This window comes from Bubalus kerabau, chromosome 3, assembly GCF_029407905.1.
Source record: "Bubalus kerabau isolate K-KA32 ecotype Philippines breed swamp buffalo chromosome 3, PCC_UOA_SB_1v2, whole genome shotgun sequence".
NCBI lineage: Eukaryota > Metazoa > Chordata > Mammalia > Artiodactyla > Bovidae > Bubalus > Bubalus kerabau.
In genome coordinates this window covers 52,526,704-52,540,724 of record NC_073626.1, presented here as the reverse complement: position 1 = coordinate 52,540,724, position 14,021 = coordinate 52,526,704, and the positions used below count along the sequence as shown (strand labels likewise).

At 45.2% G+C, this 14,021-nt stretch overlaps 1 long non-coding RNA gene across 1 annotated transcript; it reads right to left on the bottom strand.

Annotated features, from left to right (window-relative positions):
- Positions 1-3,583: 3,583 nt before the first annotated feature.
- Positions 3,584-8,420, bottom strand: LOC129647660 (uncharacterized). Its single transcript, XR_008712418.1, has 2 exons — positions 8,240-8,420; positions 3,584-4,380 (listed from the first exon to the last, which is right to left on the bottom strand). It is a non-coding gene; the product is annotated as an uncharacterized LOC129647660 (long non-coding RNA).
- Positions 8,421-14,021: the final 5,601 nt, after the last annotated feature.

Sequence of the window (14,021 nt, the reverse complement as noted above, 5' to 3'; positions counted from 1 at the left end):
GTCCCCGAGGTCTGCCCCAGCTCCGGGAAAACAGCCCCTGAGAAAAGATCTCCAGGAACCGCTTTTCGCCCAGGCTGGGAAAAGCTGTTCACAGGAAGTAAGGCAAGTGAGCCTCCTGCAGAGAAAAAGAAGCCTTACTGTCCCTGGAGGAGCAGGCTGCAGAGTGTGTGAAAACTGACTGGTGCCATACTGGTCTCAGCTCCGCCATTGCTTGTTCCTCCGAACTGGGACTCGGGCCTACTTGGAGAAGAGTTTAGGTGAAGATTTCTACAAACTGCCAAGGGCTACTGCAATGAGAACTCTTTCAGAGGTAAGAGCGAGAATTGTATGGATTCTCAAGCTGTTTTCTGAACGACAGCATTAAACCTGCACAGAGAGAATCAGGCTCTCTGCTGCCATGTTGGGTATGCAGTTTCACACACAGAGGTGTCCCCATAGGAGCCAAGAATGCTCGTCAAAGACTGAGGTTCACTAGAGCTCTCTTAGAGAGCAAAGACTTGTTCATGTGGTTTTGCCTTCCCCTGTACGTGTGGGTGTCCGGGCACAACCCCAGCTCCGTGGAAACAACCCCTGAGCAAAGATCTCCAAGATCTGCTTTTCCCCCATGCTGGGAACCAGGGATCATAGGAGGCAGGAAAAGCAAGCCTCCTTTGGACAAGAAGAGGCAGCCAACCGGCCTGTGTTTGGAAGCCTATATTTGCAAGGAATGGGTTAGCTTCTCCAGAATGAGACCTCCAGATCTGCTCAGAAGATAGATATTCCAGAGGCAGGGTCGAGGTTCCTGACTGCCCTTTGCCAGCCTTGCAAAGACATTCCTAGATTCTAGCGTTATTTTTCATGAAGGAGCAGGCTTCAGGAATATGTCAGACTTGACTGGCGCCTTACTGGCCTCAGCTCAGCTATCGCCTTTCCGTTCAAACTAGGACAAAGGCCTACTTGGTGAAGGGTAAGGGTCTGCTTCTTTCTAAACTGCCAAAGGCTACAGAAAAGAGACCTCTGTCAAAGAGAGGGAAGCGGAAGCGGATGGATTCTCACAGGTGCTTTGCCACAAAGCATCTGCACCCCACGGAGAGAATCAGGCTGCATTTGCCCCTATGTTGGGTGTGTAGCTTCAAACACAGAGGTGTCTCTATAGGAGCCAAGAACGTTCCTGGGAGATGAGGTTCACTAGAGCTCTCCTACAGAGCATAGACCTGTCCATGTGGTTTTGTCTTCCCCTGTGAGTTGGGCCCCCGAAGTCCGACCCAGCTCCAGCTAAACAGCCCCTGAGAAAAAATCTCCAGGAACAGCTTTGCGCCCAGGCTGGGAAATGCAGTTCACAGGAGGCAAGGCAAGCGAGCCTCCTGCAGGGAAAAAGAGGCCTTACTGCTCCTGGACGATCAGGCTGCAAGAGTGTGTGAGACCTGACTGGTGCCTTACTGGCCTCAGCTCCGCCATTGCCTGTTGTTCTGAGCTAGGAACCAGGCCTACTTGGAGAAGGGTTTGGGTGCAGATTTCTACAAACTGTCAAGGACTACAGCAATGAGAATTCTCTTAGGTGTAAGGGAGAGCATTGTATGGATTCTCAAGCTGTTGTTTGAATGACAGCTTCAAAGCTACACAGAACGAATCAGGCTCTCTGTTCTCCTATTTTGGCTGTGGAGCTTCACACACAGAATTTGACTCTGTTGGAGCCAGAAATATTCCTGAAAGACTTAGGCTCACCAAAGCTGTCCTCCAGAGCAAAGACATTGGATGTGGTTTTGCCTTCCCTTGTCAGTATGGGTCCCCTAGCTTGGCCCCAGCTCCGGGGATACATCCTCTGAAAAAAATCTTCCAAGAAGCGATTTTCCTCCAGGCTGTTAAGCGGAATTCGCAGTTTGCAAGTTAAGGAAGCCTGCTTCGTGGAAGAGCAAGCAGCCAACTGGCCCTGTGTTAGGAAGCCTGTATTTGAAAGGAATGGGTTAGCTTCTACAGCGGGAGAACCTCAGATCTGCTCAGGGGACTGAAATACTAGAGTCAGGGTCGAGGTTCTCCCCTGTCCTTTGCGCACCTTGCAAAGACATTCCTAGCTTCTAGCGTTAGTGTCCCTGTAGTAGCAGGCTTCAGGAGCGTGTGATAAATGACTGCCGCGTTCCTGTCCTCAGCTCTGCTATTGACTTTCTATTCGAACTAGAACCCAGGCCTACTTTGAGAGGGGTTAGGGTCCAGTGTTTCCAAACTGCCAAGGGCTACGGCAATGCGAGCTCTGTCAGAGGTAAGAAAAGAGCAATTGGTTGGTTTCTTCAGCTGCTGCGTGGCCGCACAGCTTCCGCGCCGCATGGAGAGCATGAGGCTCCTTGTGGCCTATTTTGGGTATGCAGCAACATGCACACAGAGTGTCTGTGTTCACTTATGTACAGGCTTATGTACACTAGAGCTCTCCTACAGAGCAAAGACATGTGGATGTGGTTTTGCCTTTCCCTATGAATTTGAGTCTCTTACCTCGGCCCCAGCCCCGGGGAAACAGCCCCTGAGAAAATACTTACAATAAGTCTTTTGTCCATCAGCTGGAAAGCGAAGTTCACAGAATGCAGGTAAATGAAGCCTCCCTTGTGGAAGGAGAGGCAGCCAACTGGTGTGCGTTTGCAAGCGTGTATTTGGAAGGAACGGTTTAGCTTCTACAATGGGAGACGTCCAGATCTGCTCAGAGGACCAAAACTCAGAGTCAGGGCTGAGCTCAGTGTCAGGGCCGAGCATCTCGCATGCCATCTGTGAACCTTGTAATGACATTCCTAGGTTATAGTGGCATTGCCCATGAAGGAGCAGGCTGCGGCATTGTGTCAGACATGTTTGGGCGCATTACTCTGGTCAGCTCCCCTATTTCCTTTCATGTACATTTTGGTCTCTAGGCCCGGTATCAAGGGGTGCACACAGGGTGTTTTCTCGCAGGATCCAAGAATGTTCCAGACAGTCCTAGGCTCACTAGCTGTTGCTAGGTCGCACATTATGCTATACTTATTGTTAACAGTAAAAATACTATTGGAGCTCTAATTATTTTTTTTTTCTTTTTACTTGCAATGCTAGTGATAGAACCAAAGGCTGCTATCTATATCAAACAAGAGAAACGTAAAGGAAACTAAACAATTTTATGTAATCACATTGCCGTGGTCCTATACAGTAAACTAGAAATTCAAGGGACATGATTTTTCTGAATGCAGGAGACTCTGGTTTCATTCCTGGGTCCGGAAGATTCCCTGGAGAAGGGACAAGCTACCACTCCAGTATTCTGGCCTAGAGAATGCCATGGACTGTATAGTCCATGGGGTCACAGAATCAGGCACCACTGAGCCACTTTCACTTTCACATGCGGATATTATATAAAAAATGTGGTAACAGATCTAGAACCTTTGGCAAGCTAACGAATGAGTAATCTAAATATGAATAATCAACTTTGTCCTGCATGGTGATTACCGTCCGGTATTTGCTTTGAGAGCAGTTGAACTCCTCATTATTAAAGAGAAATAATTCTTTCCTCTCTGAAACATTTGTGAACCATTCAGTTGGGTGTGGTGAATAAAATACTTAAGGATCTAGTACATAAAAATGCAATAGACAAAGCACATTATTTTTTTGCTCCCTTTCTCAAAGGATGGAATATTTTGTATTTGCCCTGATTTTATGTCTTGACTTCATGCACCATTGTATAGTGACATTTTTAGTTGAAATACAGTAGGACTAAAAATATTGATAGAATACTAATAAATCATGTTGGTATGTGTGGTTGTCACATAGGATTCACAGGAGATTTAAATTTACAGTTGTCAACGTAAAGGATTCATGCTATTTAGCTTCTTCATGAATCTATACCACAAAGGAAGAGCTTTTTGCAACATATTTCACTGAGGGAACTAGAAGGATGATAGGCGTAATACTATGGGTCAACTCATGGATTTCTAAGCATTGCTCACAATACAGATCTGCTTTTCAACATCAGGGTTCTTTCAGTGTCCTTGAACAGCAATTGTTTTTCTGTTCAGTTCAGTTCAGTCGCTCGGTCGTGTCCGACTCTTTGCGACCGCCATTGAACCGCAGCACGCCAGACATCCCTGTCCATCACCAACTCCCAGAGTTTACCCAAACTCGTGACCACTGGGTCGCTGATCCGCTATCGTCCCCTTCTCCTCCTGTCTTCAATCTTTCCCAGCATCAGGGTCTTTTCAAATGAGTCAGCTCTCCAAAAACTGGAGTTTCAGCTTCACCATCAGTCCTTCCGATGAACACCCAGAACGGATTTCCTTTAGGATGGACTGGTTGGATTTCCTTGAAACCCAAGGGACTCTCAAGAGTCTTCTCCAACACCACAGTTCGAAAGCATCCATTCTTCTGCGCTCAGCTTTCTTTATAGTTCACCTATATATTCTTTATACAGAAGAAAAACACTCATGAGTATAAAACTTGTTCACATAAAACGAGTGTATGAATTGTTATCTTCCCGACCCAGGGATCAAACCCACATCACTTCCATATCCTGCACTGGTAGGCAGAGTATTTACTGACTGTGCCGCCGAGGAATCGATACACATTTCAAGAACCACTGCCATCAGCTTCTCCTGTTCATGACCGAGGTAGGAGAAAGAACGCTGGAAGAAGTACCCGTAAGCATATTATTTAGTCAAGGAACTGTTGTTATGCTGGGTACTCCAGTTATTACTGGGACAAGTCAGTTCCTCCAATGATGATCAGTATACCTGAAAAATTCTTACAAATTCATGGGAGGCGACGTCTATATGATCAATGTGTTCATCTTATGCTACTGCTTCAGGTAGACCTGCTTCAGCATGAAGGACTGCACTTGAAGGGATGCCTACTATTCCAGCTCAAGCAACAGATACTGCAGTGCAGATCACTGTCCTTTGTTGAACAGGATCAGCAGTTTGTCAACATAGGTAAGACACCAGAGCAAGCCTTGGGATGCAACTCTGAAAACAGGCTAGGCCCTCTTTTTCCCAAGCCCTGCGATAAAATACAAATCCAAAAAAGAAAAATAGCAACGATTTTGTCAGGACTTCCTCACTTTTGTGTTCTGGATGGCAGGAAGCACACACTGAGGCCAGATGACTGCAGGATTTAATTGTGAGCTAACATTGGGTGGGGTGGAAGCTCATCACTCTAGGAAGAATGTGGCTAAACTAAACTGTTTGACTTTCATTCACTTCATGTGCATAGAGTTCCATAATCCTTCGTTAAGGAATTCAGTAAGTTGTACTTCCTTACACCTTCACAGTCTCTTGGTTTACACGAATGTAAGTTCCTAGTCCAGCACTTATTTATACAACGCGTGTTACCGGTAGTAATAGTACATAAATGATGATGAGCAATGACAGGAAGTTTATTTCTTCTCTGTTTGACTTCTCTATTTTTATACAACCAAGCAGTGAAATATACTTACGAATGTGAATATTTTAGTGGTGTGTAGAAATACATAGTGTTGGCACAATAATTACCAGGGTATCGTGTCTTTTTCATATATTCCTTTGGAGATTCTGTTCCATTATATGCTATCATAAGATATTCAATACAGTTTCTGAAACTACAGAGTAGGTCCTTGTGGTTTCTTTCATACATAGTACTATGTAGTTGTTAATACTTCAAACAAAAACTGGTACACAAATATTCATAGCGACCTTATTCTCAATAGACCAAAGGTAGAACCCATTCAAGTGTCCATCGGTGGGTGAATGAATATGCATCACAGGGTATATTCAAAAGCTTGAACAGTATTCTACCATACAAAAAGATAAACTGAAATGGTTCTGCCACTGCGCAAGACACTACAGAAATTACTCCAAAACTAACACATGGAACAAACAGATATTTCAATTCTAATTCATGCTATGTACCCAAAAGGTTTGGAAAAGGGGGCTGAAAAAAAGGCATATTTCTGCAGTCATAGTCACAACAGCGTGATTCACACTGGCCAACAAACGGAGGCAATCTGAGTGTCCATGGACAGCCTGTTCCATAAACAAACTGTGGTAGACACACAATGGAATCTGATTCGGCCCTTCAAAGTCGGTAATTCTGACAATGCCACAATGTGGACGAACCTTATGGTCATTATATTAAATGAAATAAACCAGACCAAAATAGGAGAAACATTCTGTGATTCCACTAGTATGACATATCCAAACAAGACAAATCCAAAGCCAGAAAAACAGAAAGTAATTCCCAGGGATCGAAGACAGTTCATGTTTCACAGAACCCGCCCAGTTTCCCTTGGGGAAACTGACTTCTCATGACATCTCCAAAAATAATTGGAAGCCATATCCAGTCAAATGAAAGTAGACATAATTTTATAATGTACACCAACCTCACTCAAACTTCTCAACAGATAAAAGGCAAAATTGTATCTATGGTACCTCAGCTTTGTTTAAAACTGTATCTACAGTGCCTTAGTTTTGCTTATGAAATTTAACCAAAACAAAACAAAACACTAAAGTCTATCCAAAAAAGGACATAAAAATGATAACATGAACTTTAAACAATTATAAATTTAAACTGTGAAAAACCTCATTCACAAAACTTAAACACAAGCCACAGAAAAATATATTGACAAAATACATATATGATAAAGGATCGTACTCCAAATATACCAAAATATCTGGAACAAACAACCTCATTAAAAGTGTATAAATCTGAACGCCTGGCCAAAGAAAATGTACAGATAGTAAATCAGCATATCAAAAATACTCAAAATCATATATCATTAGGAAATTACAATCTAAAACAGCAGTGAAGTAGCACTGCACACCTATTAGATCCAGTAAGCTCAAAAAGGGGAAGGGGGCACGGGGCTTCTCTGGTGGCTCAGTGGTCAAGAATCTGCGTGACGATGCAAGACACTCAGGTTCGATCCCTTACCCAGGAAGATCCCACCTGCCAGAGAAATTTAGCCGGATTTTTCCACAGCTAAACAAGGCTCACCTGTGACCTGAACACTACACGTCTAGCACTTACTAAACAGCTTTGACAAAGTGTCCAGACAAAAAAAATCACACAATTATACACAGCAGCTCTACTTCTAACAGTTAAAAACTTTCAAATATCAGGATGTCTTCGGGCAATGACTGTGTAAGCAAATTGGGATACATCCAAAGTGAAGGGGAGAAAATGCTACCCCAAAATATACCACTTCAGCATGCGAATTACTTGGACCTAATTAACTTTCTTTTCTTTAAGAGGACACATGCTCATCTCTGAAACCCAAGTTCAAGACGGCTCTTCTGTGAGTCACATTTACAAGAGAAATCTCATTTCAAAGGAATCCGCGGTATATACCAGATAGAAGGATGACAGTCTTGTGAAACTCTTTTTTTTTTTTTAATCAATAGGGAAACCTAAGATGTAAATCTGTAGAACGACCATATCCTTCCTTTCCTTTGGTTTTATTTTTATTAATATTGATTTTTTTTTTTTTTTTTGTATTTGGCTGCACCAGATCGACCTTCGTTGAGGCCAGCCAGATATCGTTGTGGCATGGGAAATCTAGTTCTCAGATCAGGGATTGAACCTGGGCCTCCTTCTTTGGGAGTGTCCAATCTTAGCTACTGGACCACCAGGAAGCCCCTGATTTGGTTTAAGATGACGATGGTATCTAAGGTGATATCTTGGGCCATTTCAGTCACTGACTCAGTTTCTTGAGTTTCTTCAAAGCACGCACAAGGTACACATTATTAAACCGGTTTGCAAAACAAGGAAAGGTAGTTCATACTACAACACTGTATGCTTACAAATATCTAAATGGTAAATGGCATGTTATTTATTTTTAATTACTGTGCATAAAAAAAAGAATGCAGGATTCACACATTTTACAACATGAATAAACATTAAAACCATCTTTAGTGAAAAATATCCATATAGAAAAGGCCACACAGATCCCATATTCGCCGTCTGCTTTAAATCCATCAAATTTGTCCAAATCACTGAAAATCTCAGTGACATTCTTAGAAAAAAAAAGATGGGAAGAAAAGTTATATTCATACAATTGAACAATTACTGAAAGGGAAGTGGGGCTGTGGATTACATTATACTGTAGAAACCATATGATGTCCTGATTTTGGAGACTATGTGCAGGTTCTGCAGGAGAATGCACCCATTTTAGATAAAACACATAGACTGTTTTAGATGATGTGGCAAATGTGAGCACTTTTTCCCTTTGCTAGAAGTTTTCTGTACATTTTACACAGGCATGAAAATTTTCTATAGAGTTCAGACTTACCCAGGTGAAGTTCAAGGAAAGCTGTGATGCTCCACTGCCCTTGAAGGAGTCCAAATGGAATGAAGAAGTACTGTGGGAAGTCTATTAGTAACCACCATGCCTTGGGTCTGCGGGAGAAACAGATTTTATAAATAAAATTTTCCCCATAACTTCACAAAAAGTTGTTAGACTACATTCAGTAAAGTTTAAAAATTTCTGATCAATTGACAATCATATAAAATGCTACAACTTACAATCCCAATCAATATACAAAATTCACTTGCATTTGTGTACACTAATACCAATCAGAAAAAAAAATAAGAAAATCCCACTTATAATTGCATCCAAAAGAATAAAACATTTAGCAACAAACTTAATCAAGGACATAAAAGACCAGTAGTCAGAAAATTAGAAAGCACTGATAAAGAAACCAAAGAAAAGACAAATAACCAGAAAACTAGTCCACGCTCAGGCACTGGAACAATGAGGAATTAAAATGTCCATTGCAAGCAAAGCAATCAACAAATACACTGACTGAAATCACAAAATGATATTGAATTCCCTTTTTCACAGAAACAGAAATACTCCTACTAGTAGGCTGCTAATATTGAACAGGACCTTAAAGGGCCAAGAAGACTGAGAAAGAAGAACACAGCTGGAGGCATCCTCCTCTCCGACTTCAAACTACAGCACGGCCCTGTAGTAACCACCACAGTGAGGAACTGGCAGGAACACAGACACAGGGACTCCAGGAGAGAAGAGAGAGCCCAGGAATGAACACATATGGACGTGGTAAGTTCATGAAAATCAAACCAGGAACGAGCCAAGAGGAAAGGAGAGTCTTCTGAAGAAACAGGGACAGGAAAACTGGCCACCTACTCGGAAGAACATCCGTGAAGGTCGTCCTCTAGGCCATCGAAAAGAAATCGAACTGAAAACCCGCCATTTGCACATGGAGTTCTCCCCCCGAGCCCCAACCCCCGAGTCTCGGAGATTGACCTCCAGTCAGCGCTCAGCTGGACACAGGAAACGTCTACTTCGTTCTCATTTTTCCCTCTTGCAGTGCCTCCCTGCTGGCGGGCACTGAGGCAACCCCGCTCCCCTCAGCTGGGACGCAGCCCCGTGACCCTGGAGCCCGAGCCCTGAGGGGCCTGAGGAAACAGAGCTCCCGCCAGGGAAGAGCGGGCAGCCCCACGATCGCAGACCTCAGAGGGCTCACCCACAAGCAGCTCTGCTGTGAGCACTAAGGCTGGAAGCCCCAACTGAAATGGAGCACAATGGCTCCATGACCCTCCTCAAAACACGGCTGAGGAACAGTCAGAGACTGAATGGAATGCAGCCATAAAAAGGAACACATCTGAGTCCGTTCTACGGAAGGGAATGAACCGAGAGTGTATTAAACAGGCAAGTCAGTCAGAACGAGAAAAACATGGAATTGAGAAGGATGAGTCTGACGAATCTGTTCACATAGCAGCACCGGAGATGCAGACATAGAGGACAGACTTAGGGACAAGAGTGGTGAAAAAGAGGGAGAGGGTGAGATGAATGGAGAGAGCAGCATGGACGTCAACATTTGTAAATAGACAACCAGCGGGAATTTGCTGTCAGGACTCAGGGAACTCAAACTGGGGCTCTGAAATAACCTGGAGAGGTGGGGATGGAAGGGATGTGGGAGGGAGATTCCAGAACGAGGGGACGTTCGTGTGGATGTATGACAAATTAAAATGATATTGTAAAGCAGTGATCAATCAACTAGAAATAAATAACTGTTTAAAAAAGAGAGAGATGAAATGAACAGAAGCACAAACATTGCAACTAACAACGGAGTTCCATTCAAAAAACTATACAATTTGAGAAAACAACAAAAGACCTACATGGCCTTTGGTCTGGTGATGAGTTCTAACACACAACAAAAAAGCCAACTTACCTAATTAGGAATATACATTATTTCAAACATTGACTTTTACAATTTTATACATTTACTCTGAGAAGGACCTTTTTCCAGAGAACCAAAGGACACTCTGTCAAATGAACCAGTGACCACCCAACCTTGCCAGGCAACAGAGAAGAGAAAACACCTGCAGGAGTCATCTTACAACAGGAGGTCCTGGTAAGGAACAAGGAACTAACAACCTCTCACCAACCAGAATTCTGGAGAGGTCAGCAAGAGGTCAACAAGAGATGGGAGACTGCAGTCCAGAGGTCCTAGCAACTTCCACCTAGCAACAAAGACCCAGCATAGTCAAAACGAATTCAGTGTTACAAAAAATAAATAAATAAAAGCACAGAAGTTCTTTGAACACATGACTGAGATTAGGGGTGAGGCAGTACATATATGTGCCAGGATAATCTTAAAGTACAAGAAAGGAAAGAAGGTAAAGACAACTATCAAGCTGTCCAAAGTGATGAAAATGAATGATTACACAGTTTTATCTGTATAGACTAGCAGATAATAATCTGAAAAGGAATTTAAAAAAATTCCCTTTCAATAATGTCAACATGAATAAATTGCTTTGCCATGGATGTAACGAGGATGACAAGACTGGCACACTGGAAATTCTACACCATGGCTGAAAAATATCCTGAATACATGGACAGATATTCCATAGTGATGGAAAGACTTAAGATGACAATACCATGGAATGCATCTTGAATCTGAAATGAAGATTCGATGACTTGATCGTTCAGAGCTTTTGTGTCATCAAGTGTTATTAAAGGATAAAAGAGATAGAGAAAGCTGCTGACATAGACTTGCAGTGGGGTGGGGGTGCAGGGGCAGTAAGCGTACCCCCTGCTGGTCTTTAGCCAGATGTTATACAGCCAGTAGCATTCTGCTAAGGAAAGAAAGGCAGTGTCTCAGAGCATGGCACCAGGCCCCCTCACCCACAACAGGCCCCCTCACCCACAACATGCATTGAGATAACATGGGCAGCAGGTGAGTCATCCCGGGCAAAAAAATGATTGACATGAATCTTGAAGAAAGGCAGATTTCCAGGCAAATATATCATTTCCTTAACATAGATTAGGAGAACAAGGTATGAGGAAAACATACTGTTTTGTTCAAGTCGCTTCTGAGCCTTTTGGGGAAACCGACCTGAAGCCAGAGTCTAGCGGAAATACATAGGATATTAACATAGCTTAAAACAAACATTTCCTTAGGAGAAAATGCATTGCTTAGCTCAAGGTTTGTCTGGGAAATTGTTAAACATCAGGAGATGGCTCCGAGCTGGGTTTCCACACACAAGAACATGCATGCAAAGGACAAGCCTGCACAGCCCATCTGCCCCACCCCACAGCCAGCAGAATTTCCAAGTGACCTCCTTAGGCCTTCCCCAAAGTACAGGAGCACCTCTGGGTTTCCTGTTTCCCTCATTTTTCAAACTCTTTTCTTAAAAAAAAAAAAAAAAAGAAAAGAAAAGAAAAACAAAAAACAAATAGGCTGTGTATCATCACCCTGCTTATTTAACTTATATGCAGAGTACATCATGAGAAACGCCAGACTGGAAGAAACACAAGTGGGAATCAAGATTGCCAGGAGAAATATCAATCACCTCAGATATGCAGATGACACCACCCTTATTGCACAAAGTGAAGAGGAACCTAGAAGCCTCTTTATTAAAGTAATAGTGGAGAGTGAAAAAGTTGGCTTACTGGGCAGAGCACGCACTGATCACACGGCTGAGCAGGCACTGATCACTGGGCAGAGCAGGTACTGATCAGGAGGTGGCTGAGCGGGCACTGATCTCGTGGTTGACAGGCGCTGATCAGGCGGCTGAGCAGGAACTTATCACGAGACTGACCAGGTACTGATCAGCCGCCTGATCAGAGCCTGCTCAGTCGCATGATCAGTGCATGCTCAGCTGCATGACCAGTGCCTGCTCAGCCACGTGATCAGTGCCTGCTTTGCCCTGTGATCAGTGCCTGCTCAGCCGCCTGATCATTGCCTGCTCATCTGTGTGATCAGTGCCTTCTCAGCCCAGTTATCAGCACCTGCTCAGTCTCGTGATCAGCGCCTGCTCAGCGGAGTGATCAGCACCTGCTGAGCAATGTGATATGTGCCTTCTCAGTCATGTGATCAGTACCTGGTCAGTCGCGTGATCAGTGCCTGCTCAGCAGCCTGATCAGTGCCTGTCAGCCTCGTGATCAGCGCCTGCTCAGCCCCGTTATCAGCGCCTGCTCAGCCCTGTGATAAATGCCTGCTGAGCAATGTGATATGTGCCTTCTGAGTCACGTGATCAGTGCCTGGTCTGTCGCGTGATCATGCCTGCTCAGCTGCGTGATCACTGCCTGCTCAGCCGTGTGATCAGCAACTGTCAGCCGAGTGATCAGGGCCTGACAGCTGCATGATCAGGGCCTGCTCAGCCGCGTGATCAGCACCTGTCAGCCGCGTGTTTAGTGCCTGTCAGCCGCGTGATCACTGCCTGCTCAGTTGCGTGATCAGCGCCTGCTCAGCCGCATGATCAGCGCCTGTCAGCCACGTGATCAATGCCTGCTCAGCCGTGTGATCAGTGCCTGTCAGCCGCCTTATCAGTGCCTTTCATCTGCAGATCAGAGCCTGCTTAGCCATGTGATCAGCGCCTGTCAGCAGCGTAATCCGCGCCTGCTCAGCCGCGTGATCAGTGCCTGCTTAGCTGCATCATCAGTGTCTGCTCCTCAACGTGATCAGTGCCTGCTAAACCATTTGATATGTGCCTCTCAGTCACGAAATAAGCGCCTGCTCAGCTGCGTGATCAGTGCCTGCTTAGCCCTGTGATCTGTCCCATCTGAGCAATGTGATATGTGCTTTCTCAGTTATGTGATAAGGGCCTGCTCAGCCGAGTGATAGTGCCTTTCAGCCGCAGATCAGAGCCTGCTCAGCCGCATGATCAGCGCCTGTCAGCAGCCTGATCCGTGCCTGTCAGCCGCGTGACCAGTGCCTGCTCAGCCCCTTGATCAGCACCTGCTCAGCCACGTCATCAGAGCCTGCTCAGCCTCGTGATCAGTGCCTGTCAGCCGCTTGATCGTTGCCTGCTCAGCCACGTTGTCAGTGCCTCTCAGCCACGTGATCAGTGCCTGGTCAGCCGCTTGATCAGCGCCTGGTCAGCCTCATGATCAGTGCCTGTTCAGCCGCGTGGTCAGTGTCTGTCAGCCGTGTGACCAGCGCCAGCTCAGCCGAGTCATCTGTGCCTGTTGAGCCACGTGATCACTGCCTGCTAAGCTGTGTGATCAAGGCCTGTCAGCCACGTGATCAACGCCTGCTCAGCCGAGTGATCAGTGCCTTTCAGCCACAGATCAGAGCCTGCTCAGCCACGTGATCAGTGCCTACTGAACCATTTGATATGTGCCTCTCAGTCACCAGATAAGCGCTTGCTCGGCTGTGTTATCAGTGCCTGCTTAGCCCTGTGATCTGTCCCTTCTGAGCAATGTGATATGTGCTTTCTCAGTTACGTGATAAGGGCCTGCTCAGCCGCATAATCAGTGCCTTTCAGCCGCAGATCAGAGCCTGCTCAGCTGCATGATCAGCACCTGTCAGCAGAGTGATCACTGCCTGTCAGCCGCTTGATCATTGCCTGCTCAGCCACGTGATCCGTGCCTGTCAGCCACGTGATCAGAGCCTGGTCACCCGAGTCATCAGTGCCTGGTCAGCCCTGTGACCAGCGCCTGCTGAGCCATGTGACATGGGCTTTCTCAGTCACGTGATGAGTGCCTGCACTTGCATGATCAGTACCTGCTCAGGCCCGTGATCAGTGCCTGCTGAGCAATGTGATATATGCCTTCTCAGTCACGTGATCAGTGCCTGCTTAGCCCCGTGATCAGTGCCTGC